At 44.6% G+C, this 15,131-nt stretch overlaps 1 protein-coding gene across 6 annotated transcripts in view; it reads right to left on the reverse strand.

The window, feature by feature from the left end:
• MGAT5 (alpha-1,6-mannosylglycoprotein 6-beta-N-acetylglucosaminyltransferase) overlaps positions 1-15,131 on the reverse strand; it is a 342,230-nt gene that overhangs the window by 258,220 nt on the left and 68,879 nt on the right. Inside the window, exon 3 of one of the 6 annotated variants that reach the window (XM_053909455.1) lies at positions 14,002-14,152. The exons of the other annotated variants lie outside the window; for them this stretch is intronic. The gene's annotated coding sequence lies outside the window, so the exon portion shown is untranslated. The remainder of the gene's footprint in view (positions 1-14,001; positions 14,153-15,131) is intronic. 6 annotated transcript variants of the gene reach the window in all.

Consider the following 15,131-nt stretch of genomic DNA (forward strand, 5'->3'; position numbering starts at 1 on the left):
CACAAGGTCTTTTCACCTTCAAACAAGGTGTGGCTGCTGTCCAGCTAAGATTCATGAACCTTTACTGAGTTTTGACCACAAAGTAACAAGCCAATAGAGTAAAAGTGGATCTCTCTCCTGGCAGCTTCCCTGAGCTGTGGAAAGCCATTCTGCCAAGACTGCAGGCACTGACCTCCTGGGGTCGGCTTGGTAGCAGCAGGGGACGGTACCGAGCAAAGCACAAACAAGACCTATCATTTCAGCCTGGTGTCTCATCTCAGTGACACTTGTGCAAGGCAGGGCCTTCCAAGCTCATTCATTGCTAGGCTCTTAAAATCACTTTTGAGCTTGGCAGGAGCAAATGATTAGAGTCTCCAGAAGGCAACTATCTTTTTTTGTCCTGTGAGGATCATCATGGGGTTTGCCCTGTGCCTTAAGAAAGCTTGATCTGGAAGGCCAAAACGTGAAAGTGTGTCAGCCTCAGGTGGAGGAGGAGAAAACATGCCGTGTAACCACAGATGAGTGAGTTAGATTTCTCAGAAAGATCTAGTTCTTCACCTGACATACCAGTGTTGAATACCTGCCACCCTGTGGTAAGTCAAATAATGGCCCCTCAAAACGTCCCTGTCCTTACTCCAGAACCTGTGAATGGAGGGTCTTCCATGGCAAAGAAGAATTACAAGTGCACACGGAATGAAGGCTGCTAAACACATGACCTTAAGAAGATTATAGTGGATTATCCAGGTGGGTCCCATGTAATTGTAAGGGACGTGTGGATGAAAGAAGCACAAGAGTCAACGTCTAAAAAGTGTCAACAAGGGACACCTGGTGGCTCAGTCGGTTAAGCCTCTGACTTCGGCTCAGGTCATGATCTCGCGGCTCATGAGTTTGAGCCCCGTGTCAGGCTCTGGGCTGACAGCTCAGAGCATGTAGCCTGCTTTGGATTCTGTTTCCCCCTCTATCTCTGCTCCTCCCCTGCTCACACTCTGTCTCTCTCTCAAAAATAAATGAACATTTAAAAAATAAATAAATATAATAATAATAAAAAGTGTCAACAAATGTTTGACCCAGATTTCAGCATCAATCGATAAAAAGTGTCAAGAAAGACTGGCTTTGAAGATGAAAGGGGGTCACGGGGTAAAGAAGGGGGCAGCCCGTGCAAGCTTGAAAAGGTTAGGTAACTTTCTTTGCTAGAGCCTCCAGAAAAGATCACGGTGCGACTCTGTATTAGTTTCCCCACTGCTGACGTTAACACATTACCACAAACTTAGTGGGTTAATACAACAGAAATTTTTCTTTCTCAGTTCTAGAATTCAGAAGTCCCAAATCTATTTTAGTGGGTTGAAATGAAGTGTCAGAAGGGCCATGCTCCCACCAGAGGCCTGAGGGGACATTACATTCGCTGCTCTCCCAGCTTCTGATGGCTGCTAGCATTCCTTGGCTTGTGATTCCGTCATTGTAATCTCTGCCTCCATGACCACACTTCTCCTGTTCTGTGTCTCTACAGCCCTCCTCTCTCTGCTGCTCTGTTGTGATGCCATTCAGGGTCCATCTCTATAATCCAGGATACTCTCTCCATCTCAAGATGCTTCATTTACTTATATCTGCAGAGCCTCTTTCCATCTAGTGAACCCTTACAGGGTCCAGGAGTTGGAGCCTAACATCTTTGGAAGGCATTGTTCAGCCTATTACCCACTTCAGACCTGTGACCTCTACAACCTTAAGATAAATTTGTGTTGTTTTAAGCCGTTAAGCGTGGTAATTTCTTACAGCAGCAATAGGAGACTAGTACACCCCCCTTTTCTCCCAAATATGCTACAGATCAAGAGAGGGCCTGGGTGAGTTGAGGGAGTTAGCCCGTCCCTACTATTTCCAGCACTACCCTTGGGGCCCTTTGTATCTACAAATGACATCCCTCTTCCCCATCCGCTGTGAAAGAATGCCAAGATTTGGCAGGAAGTGGCCATTAGAAGCTTCAGAAATCACCCTTCCCTCTTTCCTCTCACCAATCACAAGCTCCTTAAATAAACTTTATGGTAATTCAGACAGCAAAGCTTAGGGGGAAAAAAGAACTGACATTCGTTTCAGGGAATTCCTGTTAATAATAATGAATATACTCCCATCCACAAATGTCAAAGGGCTTTGCTCAGAAAGCCAATAATCCCTACCACAAATATAAGACAATGTAACACTCTACAGGATCATATTCCTCAATTAGGAAGAGCCTCTTCAGGTAGCTCTTGAGCAGTCCAGGGCTAGAACATCCTAGCTTTAAGCACCTATTAATCACTAATCTTTCTCAGGGCACATTATACTGCTGGTTTTTTGTCATCTGTAGTTATTTCTATTTTTAGAACTGCTCCTTTTCACTCATCTGCCCTCTCAGGACACTACAGCAATTCCCTGGCTGACTTCTTTCCCAGAACTCATCACGTTGGGACACCCCCAGGTTCTGTCCTCAGACCTCTGCTCTATTCTCTCCTCTAGCGTGTGCACCCTGTCCCATGACATCAAATTCATCTATCCAGCCTGGACCCCTCACATGGGTGAGCACCAGAGCCAAATATCCAAGTGCCTGCTCATCGGCTCCACTGGAACGTTTAGGAACATCTTCAACACAGCCGGCCCCAAACAGATCTGCTGATTTCATGCGGAGGCACACGTCAGCTCAATAAATGGTACCCACTGCTCAAACAAAACCCCATCCTCCCTCACATCCTCCTCATTCCATCCCACCTTTCATATTTACTCCATCAGTAATTCCTTCAGCTCGCCTCCAATATTTCCCCCAGATCTGATTGTTTTCCACCATCTGCACCCCCTCAATCCCAATCCCAGCTACCTCACCACCCACCCAGGTCATAGCAACAGGTCCCACCCACCAGCCTTCACTCTGCACACAGCAGGTGGTCATCATTCTCAAGTATAAATCAGAGGTCACTCCCAAGTGTGAACTATCCAGGGGCTTCCAGATACACTCAAAGTCCACACTGGGCCACGGATGTATGTGGTCTGGCCACGGACTAGCCCTCAATCTCTCCTTCCTTTCCCTGTTTACCAGCAGGCACATGCACTGGCCACCTGTCATCTCCTGGAACATGTTGAGGCTTGTTCCCGATTCAGGCCCTTTGAACTTGCTGCCCCTTCTGCCGTGGATACCCTTCCTCCAGATCTAGGCACTACTGTCCTCTTCCCTCCCTAAAGCCTGGTCTCAAATGTGTTTCACTCTAGCCTAGTGAGAGCAACCCCTCAGTCACATGCTTTCATACTGCCCTACTCTGCCACTTTCAGAACACACAGGGATACCTGAAATGTTCTTAGTTTACTGATGCAGGGTGTGATTTCCTTCCAGTACAATACACACTCATTGAGGGCAGATCCCTTTGTGCCACAGTATCCCCAGCGCCTGGCACCTGTCGAGAGCTCAATAAATACTTGCTCATGAGCTGCTGAGTGGATTTATGACCCAAGGGCACTATCAGATTAGCTTAAAAGGTACTGTTTTAGTCCGTGTCTTTGGTTTTAAGGAAGAATGATTTCCTGGGCTACTACAAGAAGGCACCAAGCTCTCCATCCTGGGGTCATGCCCTTCATCCTGACTCCCTCTTTTGGCTTCTCTGCCCCACATGTGCCCTGTTCTCTCCTTTCCACCAGCCAGCTGGCTCCCTAATGTTCCATTTTGTATTGTTTCTGTTCCTTCACAGAGTTCTGGCTTGCCCAGGTTCTCAACCCCAGGGCACCACACCACTTGCAAACACTCAAGTTTTCTTTCGAGTCTCTCAATTCACCTTCCCAAGAGCTCACGTCAGCAGCCTGGGAAGGAGGAGACATGGTACAGCACCAGTACGTTCAGGCGGAAATTAGAATTTCTAGTACCGGGATGAAAAACACTCCCACCAGTAGTAAGAGCAAACTCTCCCTTAAAAGATTTGTACGTGACCGCAGGATCCTCTCAAAGGGGTGGGAGGGGTGTCAAACCTAACAGATGGTGGGAATCACGAGGATACATGCAATGAATATTGGCGTGAATGAGAAGGAAGATAAGGAAAAGGATCTCCATGCAAACATGATTAAGTAAGAAAAATTAAGCAGTGAAAGGACAAGTTTGATCCTTTTATAAGTGCCTGTACTAAAGCTCGTTCTTACATACAATGCTTCCTCTTGGCCCTTGTACAACCCTCCGATTTGTGCCAGGTAGTAGCTATGTTGGAGGTTGTGCTCACATACTATTTAATGCTTACAACATACCAGCCAAGTAACTACTATCTCATTTCTTCAGGTGCAGAAATCAATGTTCAGAAAGGTACAAGGCCTGGTCACCCGCAGAGCTTAGCACGCACAGTACCTAGGGCCCATGACACTTTCACAGGCCCACGAAAATGCTTTCGTTCTTCTAAAATCAGACTATAGGGGCGCCTGGGGGGCTCAGTTGGTTAAGCGTGTGACTTCGGCTCAGGTCATGATCTCACCGTTCATGAGTTCAAGCCCCACGTCGGGTTCTGTGCTAACAGCTCAGAGCCTGGAGCCTGCTTCAGATTCTATGCATCCCTCTCTGCCCCTCCCCCCCTCAAAAAATGAAAAAGCATTTAAAAAAAAGAAGAAATGGATTTTTTAAATGCAAGAATCATGGAGCTAGAAATGTACTTTCCAGGAATCACCAAAATTCTGATCATTCCTCCTATGACTGACCCAAGGCTTACTTGGAAGACAACTGTTCTTTTTTTTTTTTTTTTTAAACGTTTATTTATTTTTGAGAGAGAGACACAGAGTGTGAGTGGGGAGGGTCAGAAAGAAAGGGAGACACAGAATCTGAAGCAGGCTCCAGGCTCTGAGCTGTCAGCACAGAGCCCAACACGGGGCTTGAACTCAAGAACGGTGAGATCAGACCTGAGCCCAAGTCGGACACTTAAACGACTAAGCCACCCAGGCACCCCAGAAGACAACTGTTACTAACAAATATTAAGCCCTCAGTAGCCCCTTTCCCTAGAACATCTCTCAGAGAGCACTCAAGGTGAGTCAAGACTGATGGTTTCACATAGTGTGTCAAATCGTGTCCCTGGACCCAGTAACTACACAGGAATGACCTAGGATGCTCCCTAAAAATGCAGATTCCAGAGTCCCAGCCCATTGCTGCACAATCACCAGGGGTAGAGCCCAGGCATCTGCATTATAATGAGAAGCAGTGCCAGGGATTCTGACCTGCTGTGGAAATTAGGACCTACTAGACAGGTGCATGTATGGGGACAAACTACTTTTTTGCACAGTTTTAACATAATCTCAATTTTCCCAGAATGCAACTATCATGTACAGTGAGCCAAGAATATACTTTATTTGTTCTGAAGTTTACCCCAAGCTATTAACCATTAAAATAAAATTGCATCACTGATGGCAATGACACTTCTGGAATATGAGTCACCAAATTGACCCCATATTCAGAGTTGTTACATTTATAGGTGATTTTACCAGTAAGTACCGGGATCTATCTGACTACCTCCTTTCGTCTTCTCAGTGTAGCAGGGGACAGGAGGGGCAAGCATTTAGATAATGAACTACCTATATGATTACACATTACTTTCATTTCTCTTTTATATTAGTCAGGAACTTGCACTGATTTTTTTAATTGTGCATGCTAGTAGGTTGTATTATTTATCACCTGCATTTGGGATGGCACAGAGAGCATTACAAAGTAACTGTTGTAAAAGCAAACAATGGGCCTTACAGGATTAAGGATTTTATTTTATTTTTTTTTTTTTTTTAATTTTTTTTCAACGTTTTTTATTTATTTTTGGGACAGAGAGAGACAGAGCATGAACGGGGGAGGGGCAGAGAGAGAGGGAGACACAGAATCAGAAACAGGCTCCAGGCTCCGAGCCATCAGCCCAGAGCCTGACGCGGGGCTCGAACTCACGGACCGCGAGATCGTGACCTGGCTGAAGTCGGACGCTTAACCGACTGTGCCACCCAGGCGCCCCGGGATTAAGGATTTTAAAAGGTCCTGGCTCAGGACACCTGGGTGGCTCAGTCAGGTGAGCGTCTGACTCTGGGGTTCTGGGGCCCATGATCTCATGGTTCACAGGTTCGAGCTCCACATTAGGCTCCACACTGATAGTGCAGAGCCTGCTTGGGATTCTCTCTCTCCCCTTCCCTCTCTGCTCTTCCCCTGGTCGTGCTCTCTCTCAAAATAAACTTAAAAAATTTTTTTTAAGTGAAAAGAAAAAAAAAAAAAGTCGTGGCTCAAATCTATTCTTTGAGATGCTGTTGTTAATTTCACTAACAGGGGAAGTCCCAAGACACTCCCCACCTACCGACTCACAAAAACAGAAAGAAAAAGTGAGCCGGCCATACAGGCTGGCAGCAAGAGGCGGACACCCACAGCTACACTCCTATCAGGGTACAGACCCTGGGCCAGCCACAGGGTGGACAGGCTGGGCAAGAGCACAATCAACTTCAAATTCTCATCAGCAGTTGCTGGGGCAGAAGGCAGGGGTTGGGAGAGAACAGGAACACACAGATGTGGGTTGCTGGCAAGTCCAAGGTCTTAGATTAGGTGGGTTCAAGGCTGTTCAGTAATAATAATAATAATGTTATAAAACTATTTGCATGTATTCATTAGTATCACTCAACTATTATATTAATAATCATAGAAAGGAAAATAGTTTAACAACCATACCCAATGCTGACAGCTTGTATTACAAACAGCAAACTACATATTAGCCTGGAGCAGTTTAAGCCTGAGTGTTAATCAGCAGCTTCTGGAGGGATGGGTAGTTGCTGTTCTCATATTAATAACAATAAAAAAAGAAAAAGCAGCAGGCACTTGGCATGGGGAACGTGGACTCCTGAGCCATGTGTCAAGCAGATAAAGATGCTGGCGCCTGGCGGCCACCAAGGCCACCTCAAACCACCATTCAGTTTTCTCATTAGCATTGTGCAGCTGTTACCTCACTCGACAATAACACATGCCTCCGGGGATCTGACAGGCACAGGTCACCCTGAAGGCAAAAGGAGAAAAGGATCCGAAGACAAATCATAAAAATTGTTCCACCCTGACTCTGAGCTGTCATAGGTTGACTGGGTGTGGCAGAAGACAGTGGCTTCTTTTCCGAGGGGCCTCCCAGGGCTTTGAAGGGGCATGTGGGTGCGTACTCTCCTCCAACCCTCCCCATCATCCCATCTTTTTCTCCTACTCACTGGTTCCCAGAGAGAAAATATGAAAGCAAAGAAGCTCGTTAATACAAAGGGCAGGGCAAAAACAATTTACTTACTATGGCCAAAGCCTAAGAGAGGATTCTAACATCCCACCTCCCAGTTCTACCAGTTCAAAGACAGCAGACCAAAGAGCACCTCTTCGGTGCTCCCACAGACCCCACCTTTATACTATCACTTAACACTTGATTCCACCAGTTGGTTCACAGGTCAACCTGCATCAGGCCATGCCCATACCCATTTGGGAAACGGCACCAAGAGTAAGAGCAAACACAAAGAGGGCCTTTAATAAAGGCAGTTGAACAAATAAATACCACAGGTAAATAAGCACCCCCACACACACACAAATTGAAGGGTAAATCCATTTTTTTTCCATCTATATTCAAAATCCAAAGTAGATTATATAAAACCCAGGCAGTGTTGTAACTTGAAAGTCCATGAATGTGTGTTTTATTATGCTATATAGCCCTTTCAGTCTTTATGAGCCCTGATAATATTTTATAGGAAACGTAGAGGAGGAGATGAAAACTAGGCAGAGCCCCAAATGGGGAAGGAAAAGGAAGAGGAGAACACACAAAGAGAGCCATAGCCCTGGGAATGTGGGGAACAGTGACTGGCCCTAGACATCCTTGATTCACCTTCCCTTTCCTGTCACCACACCAGTGGGAGTTAAAGAAGGAGCACAGCAACATGGGGATAGGCAGGCAGGCAGAGTGGCCCAAACTTTCCTTCCGCAGCACCTCTACTAGTCAAGATGATCACAAAGTACAGCTTCTGCTGTGGCAGATCAAGGCCTTGATTGTGTGGGATCAATCTATTAAGGCAGTGATGATGGCAGGCCATGTCACTTCCAGGAAGGAAACAGAATTTGTAACCAGCCCGTGGGTCTCCAATGCCCACACACAAGCAGCTAACCAAGAACACTGGCACTGACGGAGACGTGAGGCCATGTACACGGCTTCCCTAGGGCTGTCCTCTTTGTTCCGTGGACTTCCCACTGCCCCTGAGGGAAATTCAAAACTCCTTCCTCTGGCCACAGGCAGACTGTGGAGATCTGGCCTTCTGCTACCTCACCAACCTCACTCCATCCTACTCTCTTACCCCCGACACAAAGCAGCACTTCGCTCCCACCTCACAAGGTCTCTGGGCATGCTTTCTCCTCTGACGACAAGTCCCTTCCACACTGACTCCTCTTGGACTCGTAATTCCAGTGTTGGGGATCAGGTTTTCCCTGACCATTGTATGAAATGCCTATTCCTCTTTAACTTTCCCTTTCCTTTGCAGGTGGGTATTTATCTGAAACTACCCTGTTTACTTTGCATACCAGAATATAAGCTCCACGAGAACAGAGAACTCATCTGTTTTGTTCACCACGGCATCCTTGGTGTTGAGAACAGGGCCTTGTGCACAGTAAGTGATCAACTATTCCTTAAGTGAGTGAGTGAATGAATGGAGAAGAGCTAATAGCTATCAGAGGTGACATCTTTAAGGACACTTGACCTGAACCAAATTACATTTAAGGACAGAAGCACAGAGTGTGAAGGTGAAGGACAGAGCATCTAAATAGTGGGAAAAAAAGAGAGAGAGAGAGACCAGAGTAACTGCCAACACCTGCCATGGTCCAGAAGAACAATTGTGCCCCTCCCTGCCAAGGCAGCATCACTTCAGGTATCAGAGAAGTTTCCAGAAGAACTCACAAAGGATGATGACATCAAGGGACTTCCAAGCAGCCCCGTCTGGAGCATTCAGGCCAAAGGCTCCACTCCCTTGGCACAAAAACTGTTAACACCCTTCAAGCCTGACTATTAGTAATACCCTTATTAAGGTCAGTCATTCATATATTTCTGGAATACTTCCCCGAACTTGTGACTTCCTCAGCTCTTATTGTGGAGCAGGAGAGCCAGGTAAAATAGTCCTGACTGTCCAAACAAAAGACACTGCTGTCTGCACAGGACTACGTAACCAATTCTTAATCTCAAAGGCAGGGACCTGAGACAGAAAATAAATCCTCAAGTATTCCACAACATACTTTCAGTCAATGACTTTAAGACCTTGTGTATGGGGCGCTATTTTTGTCAGGCCACTGAAGTCCTTTGCGACCAAGGACCATGTTCAATATTGCCATATGCTCTACCTCCACATACAGAGACCCAGTCAGTACCCAATTAATACCTGCTTCCCTCAATCACCAACATTGATGTGCAACAATGGATACTAACCATTATGCAGAGACATTTCCCAAGGGAAGGATTTCTGGGTAACCTTCCCCAAAGTTAAAGGTTCTAATAACGAGGGGGGGTGGGGGAAGGCAAAGGAATCCAGGTCAGCCCTCAAAAGAAAATCCTGACTGGGGAGAGGAACAAAACCACAGGATGAGTATTTGAATGATCAGTTACAAAAAAAAAAAAAAAAAAATCACACAATGTGATTTGTGAGTTGTTGGACCAGCATGCAGAACAGGGTAAAAATCATTATGTTTTTCTAAACAGAGATTTAATGCTCCATCCCCACAGAGCGAATGGAAGAACGAGGTACTGGCTACTGCTTTTAGGAAAAAAATGGAGCAAGGACACGAAATACAGCTGCAGCCAGCAACCAGCCCTGAAAAGCCAGCTTCCAGAAGAGAACAGCCTGACGGTCCACAGGTGGCACAAAAAAGAAAGTGGCTTTCAATCAACAGCTGGTCCCAAAGCTTTGACCACTTTGCCTGACTGGCAGCAAGACTCCCCAGCCCCATCCTAGGAGATTCTGTCTTACAGGATACACAAGCGTCAGAGTCCTCGGAGCAAACCAGAAAACATACTGCCCTCCTGTGAGCAGTGACGGAAGGGAGGCACAGACACACCGTTCAGAAAGGAAGGGAATTCAGTACTCGAAGAATGTAGTCAAATGATGTGGCAAAGATTTCCCTAAGAAACACTGGCTTCACAGAAAAACTCCAGAATGGAATTTAATGTTTACTTTCAGAGCTATCACCAATTTTGGAAGATAAGTATTTAATTTCTCTGAAATGATACACATGCAACATTTCCTGGTGTGCTAATTTCTACCTTCTGTTAACCAAAATGTTTTAAGACAACTTAGTATGCCATGAGAATACATTTCAAGGGAACCAGGGAGCTACACACAAATACCATTCATTCAGAAAATCAACTTTTGTCTCGTTCATACTTACTGAAGGTCAGAAACAGCCCAGTGCCTAACACAAGTTGAGCTGTAATATACACTCTTCAATGGGAGGGCAAATGTGATATATACAGTTACTAAGAGTTTCAAGTAGTAAGAGAAAGGTTACAACAAAGCAGTGGCTGGCAAATCTGGCCCACCACCAAACCCACATGGCAGAGGATGTTACTGATTCCTGTACACCCCTGAGAACCTGCTTAACTGGTTGGCTATGGTGGATGACAGGAAACCACAAATTTAACCCGCCCCTCCTCCAGGTGATTTGATCATGAGACAGGTTTGTGAGCAGCTGCTTTAAGAAGTATGCCAAGAGTGGACTGAGTGTGTCCACCCACACTAAGAGAACTCACGTTCACAGGCTCCTTTCCATCCAAATGCCCCCAAAGATCTCAGCCACCTTGGAGGGAGTCCAGATGGCCCAAGACAGCCATGCCTCACGTCCAGTTGGACTCAAGAGCAAAAGACATCCTCCAGTAAACTTCCTGGACACTGCTACCAGTTGCTTGACAGGTCTGCAGAATGCTGCACCAGAAAGCTGGAAATCTTCAGACTTTGAGAGCAAGAAATATGCATGCCCAGCACTGCATTTGCATGGCCCAGGATGGTGAAGCTCATGGGGAGGGTTGCTTGACGATGGCTAATAGACTCAGTGAGTCTGAAGAGGCAGAGATAATAAAATCTATTTCGTTCTTTAATACAAAGAACTCCAAGAAACTAGGCTATGGCTACCCTTCTTGGTTACTCAGGGTTTAAAGAACCTTTTATTTCTAGTTACCAACAGATTCAGCTATCGATAACAAGGTCCAAAAAGAGCTGTGTTAGACAGCTACCATTCCCCCAAATTCTCCTTCTTCTATAGAATCACAAAGTGAGCAGAGCACAAGTATCTCCTGCAGTGGGTGGCAACAAGATCAAATTCTGCCCAGAGTAATAGGGGTAAAGGAAATATGTGCAACTTCTGGGTCATATTTCCCCCCTTCTCCTGTCTACCCATCCTTTCTCCTCCCTTACCATGGGCCAAACAGAGAGCAATACTGGAGACAGGACAGCAACCTGATAGAAGAAGCCTGGGCCGGAGACTTCACCAGAACACTAGAATGCCACCCTAGGTGACTTTAGTGTAACTGTATCTTGTATAAGTCACTGCTGTCTTGGGTTTCTGTTAAAGCAGCTACACAAGAATCATATAAAAGGGCTTTCGTTTCTACAGGGAATATGGTAAGAATAACTGATATCAAGAAACGGTCCCTCCATACTCACCTCTTCCTCCTTCACCTAACAATATGGCGGACACTATCGTCCTTGACTCCAAAGGATAGCAAGTTAATCAGGAGACCTCAAAACCTCTCTAAAATCCAAAATCTCAAATTTTAAGTGTTAGACCCACCTGAAAATACAAGCTTTCCTCTTTTGGCCAATGAATGCCTCCATCTACCTTTTGAAGTGAATTTTCTTCCAATAATTACCATGTAAATTATTCACAATTTCTGGAACAAGTCTAGCACGGCTTTGCCAATGCTAATGCTGTTCCCTCTGCCTAGAAGGCCCTTCCTGACCTAGAAAATTCCTCAACATCACAGCCAAGTGAAAATGTAAATATGTCCCAACTCCTAAGGGCTTAGAGGACTTTTAAAAAATGTACTGAAGTATACTGTGGGGTATTTTCCTGTTCACCCTTGAATCTGCTAGGTTCTCGATGGTAGGAACTACTTATTCATCCTTATATCTTTGACCACACCCTCCAACCTCCACCACTACATGCCAGTACCTGGGAGAGCAGGAACACCATCAATGTCCAGTCAACTAATGAAACTGTTGAATTAACTGTGTTATCTGGAGAGGAATTTTGAAAATTCAAAGGCATAGCCTATGACTTAAGGAAATCTTGCAAATCCAATAAATACAAGTATCCCCCAGAAACTATTACACCTTAGTCTGTTTAGAAATCACAGTCTTTTTTTTTTTTTTAATTTTTTTTTTTTTCAAAGTTTTTTATTTATTTTTGGGACAGAGAGAGACAGAGCATGAATGGGGGAGGGGCAGAGAGAGAGGGAGACACAGAATCGGAAACAGGCTCCAGGCTCCAAGCCATCAGCCCAGAGCCCGACGCGGGGCTCGAACTCACGGACCGCGAGATGGTGACCTGGCTGAAGTCGGACGCTTAACTGACTGCGCCACCCAGGCGCCCCAGAAATCACAGTCTTTAAGGATAAACATGGAGCTAAAGATCCATGAGACTTATGAGCATCAACTGTTATTTATTAGAAGCTGCACTTAATGGAAAAGCAATTTTACATCTAACAGAAAAACAATTTGCTAGCACACTACGAAATCTGAGCTGTCATTTTGTTATCAGTTTGCTTTGAAAATAAATCCTACATTGAAACAAAAAGAAAACACTTATATATACATTAAACACTGTTTTAAGAAGCTTTCTTATATCCATTTTTTTAACACTAAGATCTGGAAAACAAAAATCTTACATACATCCCATGCTAGTACCTGAGCAACAGCCTAAAATCTTTTCAAAGAAAAGAAAAGAAACTATTATTTCAAACATTAAGAATAGGTCATAGGTCCTAATTCCCAAGCACAGGGAAGTCTGTCTGGACCAAGTCTAGGCTCAGAAATTTTCCACTTCTGTTATTTGCATATAGCTTGGCAGAGGGACTAAACAAATGTCCAACAAAGGTTAGAGAACAATACAGCCATTGAGAAAATTCAACTATTAAAAAATACCATGTCGAGGGTACTAAACAGAAGCCTAAGAGGAGCTACCTCAAATGATAAACTGGAATAAAGTTATTTTTTATTCTGCGAGGATCATCTTAACCTTTTACCCTGGAATTCCCAAAAGTAAAACAGATCTTCCTTATTCTTAAAATCATAGCATTTAAAGGTGGATCTTAACTTTCAAGATCACTTGTTTTAGATGCCCAGGTATATTAAGTGACTTCCTGGAGAACACAAACCAGTGGTAAACACAGCAAAGCCGAGACCACACCCCCCAACCCCAGGTGCTCACAGATCTAACCCAGGATCTTCTCCGGCACAGCACTGATTAATAGGCTCCCGCAATACCATCCTCACAAACAAAACCAATTCTGGTAAAGGTGATCACAGGGCCCATTACGAAGATCTTTCCAAAACACAGGCAGGTGCACACACACATCCCGGCAATAAAGATTACAGACATTTAAAAGGGCAACCTTACAATGGGATTCACTTAATGCAGCAGGTACTAAGAATTCAAAGATCAAGGAGACCAAAGCAAATGCATTCCACAAGGAGCTCACAGTAAGTGAAGGGGAAAAGAACCTACATGAATTACAAAACCACGTGCTATGGCCAATACTGGAGATAAAAACAGGGTATTACGGGACATTTCTGACTCCATGATTAAAACGTTTAGATCTTTCTTCCCTCTAATTTCTAGGGTAGCTTCTAGAAAATTATACTCTAACTTAAGTGAATTAAAAAGTAACAACTGTTACACACAAGGCCCAGACTGAAATCAAAAGACTCTTTCAGAACGTTTGAAAAGATAAATCATTCTCCAAAAAAGGAAATTCATACTTGAAAACTTTTTCTAAGTCAAGTTCAAAAACGAATTCGAATGAAATACAATACCTGCTAATTGAGAACCAAGTACCTTCTTGGGCGGGTGAGGAATGAACCACTGGTTTGGGAACCTGAACAAATCCCAAATGTGGACAGGAATATTCCAAAGTCCTGGAGGTTGACAGTCTCCATTGAGCACACCACCAATGGCAACTGTGTTCTGGGGAGATCAAAGACCATGGAAGTAAAATGGACACTTGACCGCCACAGCCACAGCCACTAATAAAATACTGCTGGACCTAAAGAGCCTGGGCAACTCACACAGACCACGGAGAAGAGACTCCTGTACATCAGTACACAACAGCCCTCAACTTCAGCTCTGTACTGGCTTCCTAGGGCAGCATGGACCCTGAGAACCACAAAATACCAATTACAAGGAGAGATACAAACACTCACAGAAGGTCTTTCACCAGGGCCTTAACCAGTACAGAAAATGAGGGCCATATTGAGGAAGATTCTAGAAAGGCGGGGGAAAGAGGCAGGATTTCAGAACCCACTTCAATGAATGGAGCAAAACCGTAATTCCATATGTAGTCTGAGGAGTCTACACCTCCAGGAGCAAGAAATGAATTCATGTTGGGAAGACCAAAACTCTTGATTCTAAACATCCTCCCCATTGTTATTTTACAACTTTGTGAGCCAAAGACTAGACTGATTCAAACGTTTTTTATTACTGCAAGACACCTCATCCTCGTTCAAGCTGCTGACCAACTACTGGGTAGACTCAAGAGGTCATATTCTACGACTTGCCTCCTTGTCACTGCCCAAGGTTTTGAGAATGAATGATCCCAAAAGCAGGTGGAGCATCCTAACAGAGGTGATATTACAGCCACAAGCACCACTTTTTCTGGCCCCCTTCATGCACACCTAATGCATCCTGTTCCAACTAATGCAGAAGTACAAGTATGTGTTAAAGCTTCCGTTGCAGAATGCTCAGAGAAGAAATTTACTTTTCCCAGAAGCTGGCACAGCATATGTTTATTTAGGAAGATGTATCTATACAACACCAGCAATAAAACCAATTCAACTCACAGGAAATCATTCCAGAGAAACAATGTCACCTCTTTCTCCTTCCTAAAATCAAGACAGGGAGAAAAAAAAAAAAAAAAAACAGAAACAAATGCAAATTGCCACTGGCA

Source organism: Panthera pardus, unplaced genomic scaffold, assembly GCF_024362965.1.
Source record: "Panthera pardus isolate Hobbes unplaced genomic scaffold, ASM2436296v1 HiC_scaffold_10, whole genome shotgun sequence".
NCBI classification, from domain to species: Eukaryota; Metazoa; Chordata; class Mammalia; order Carnivora; family Felidae; genus Panthera; species Panthera pardus.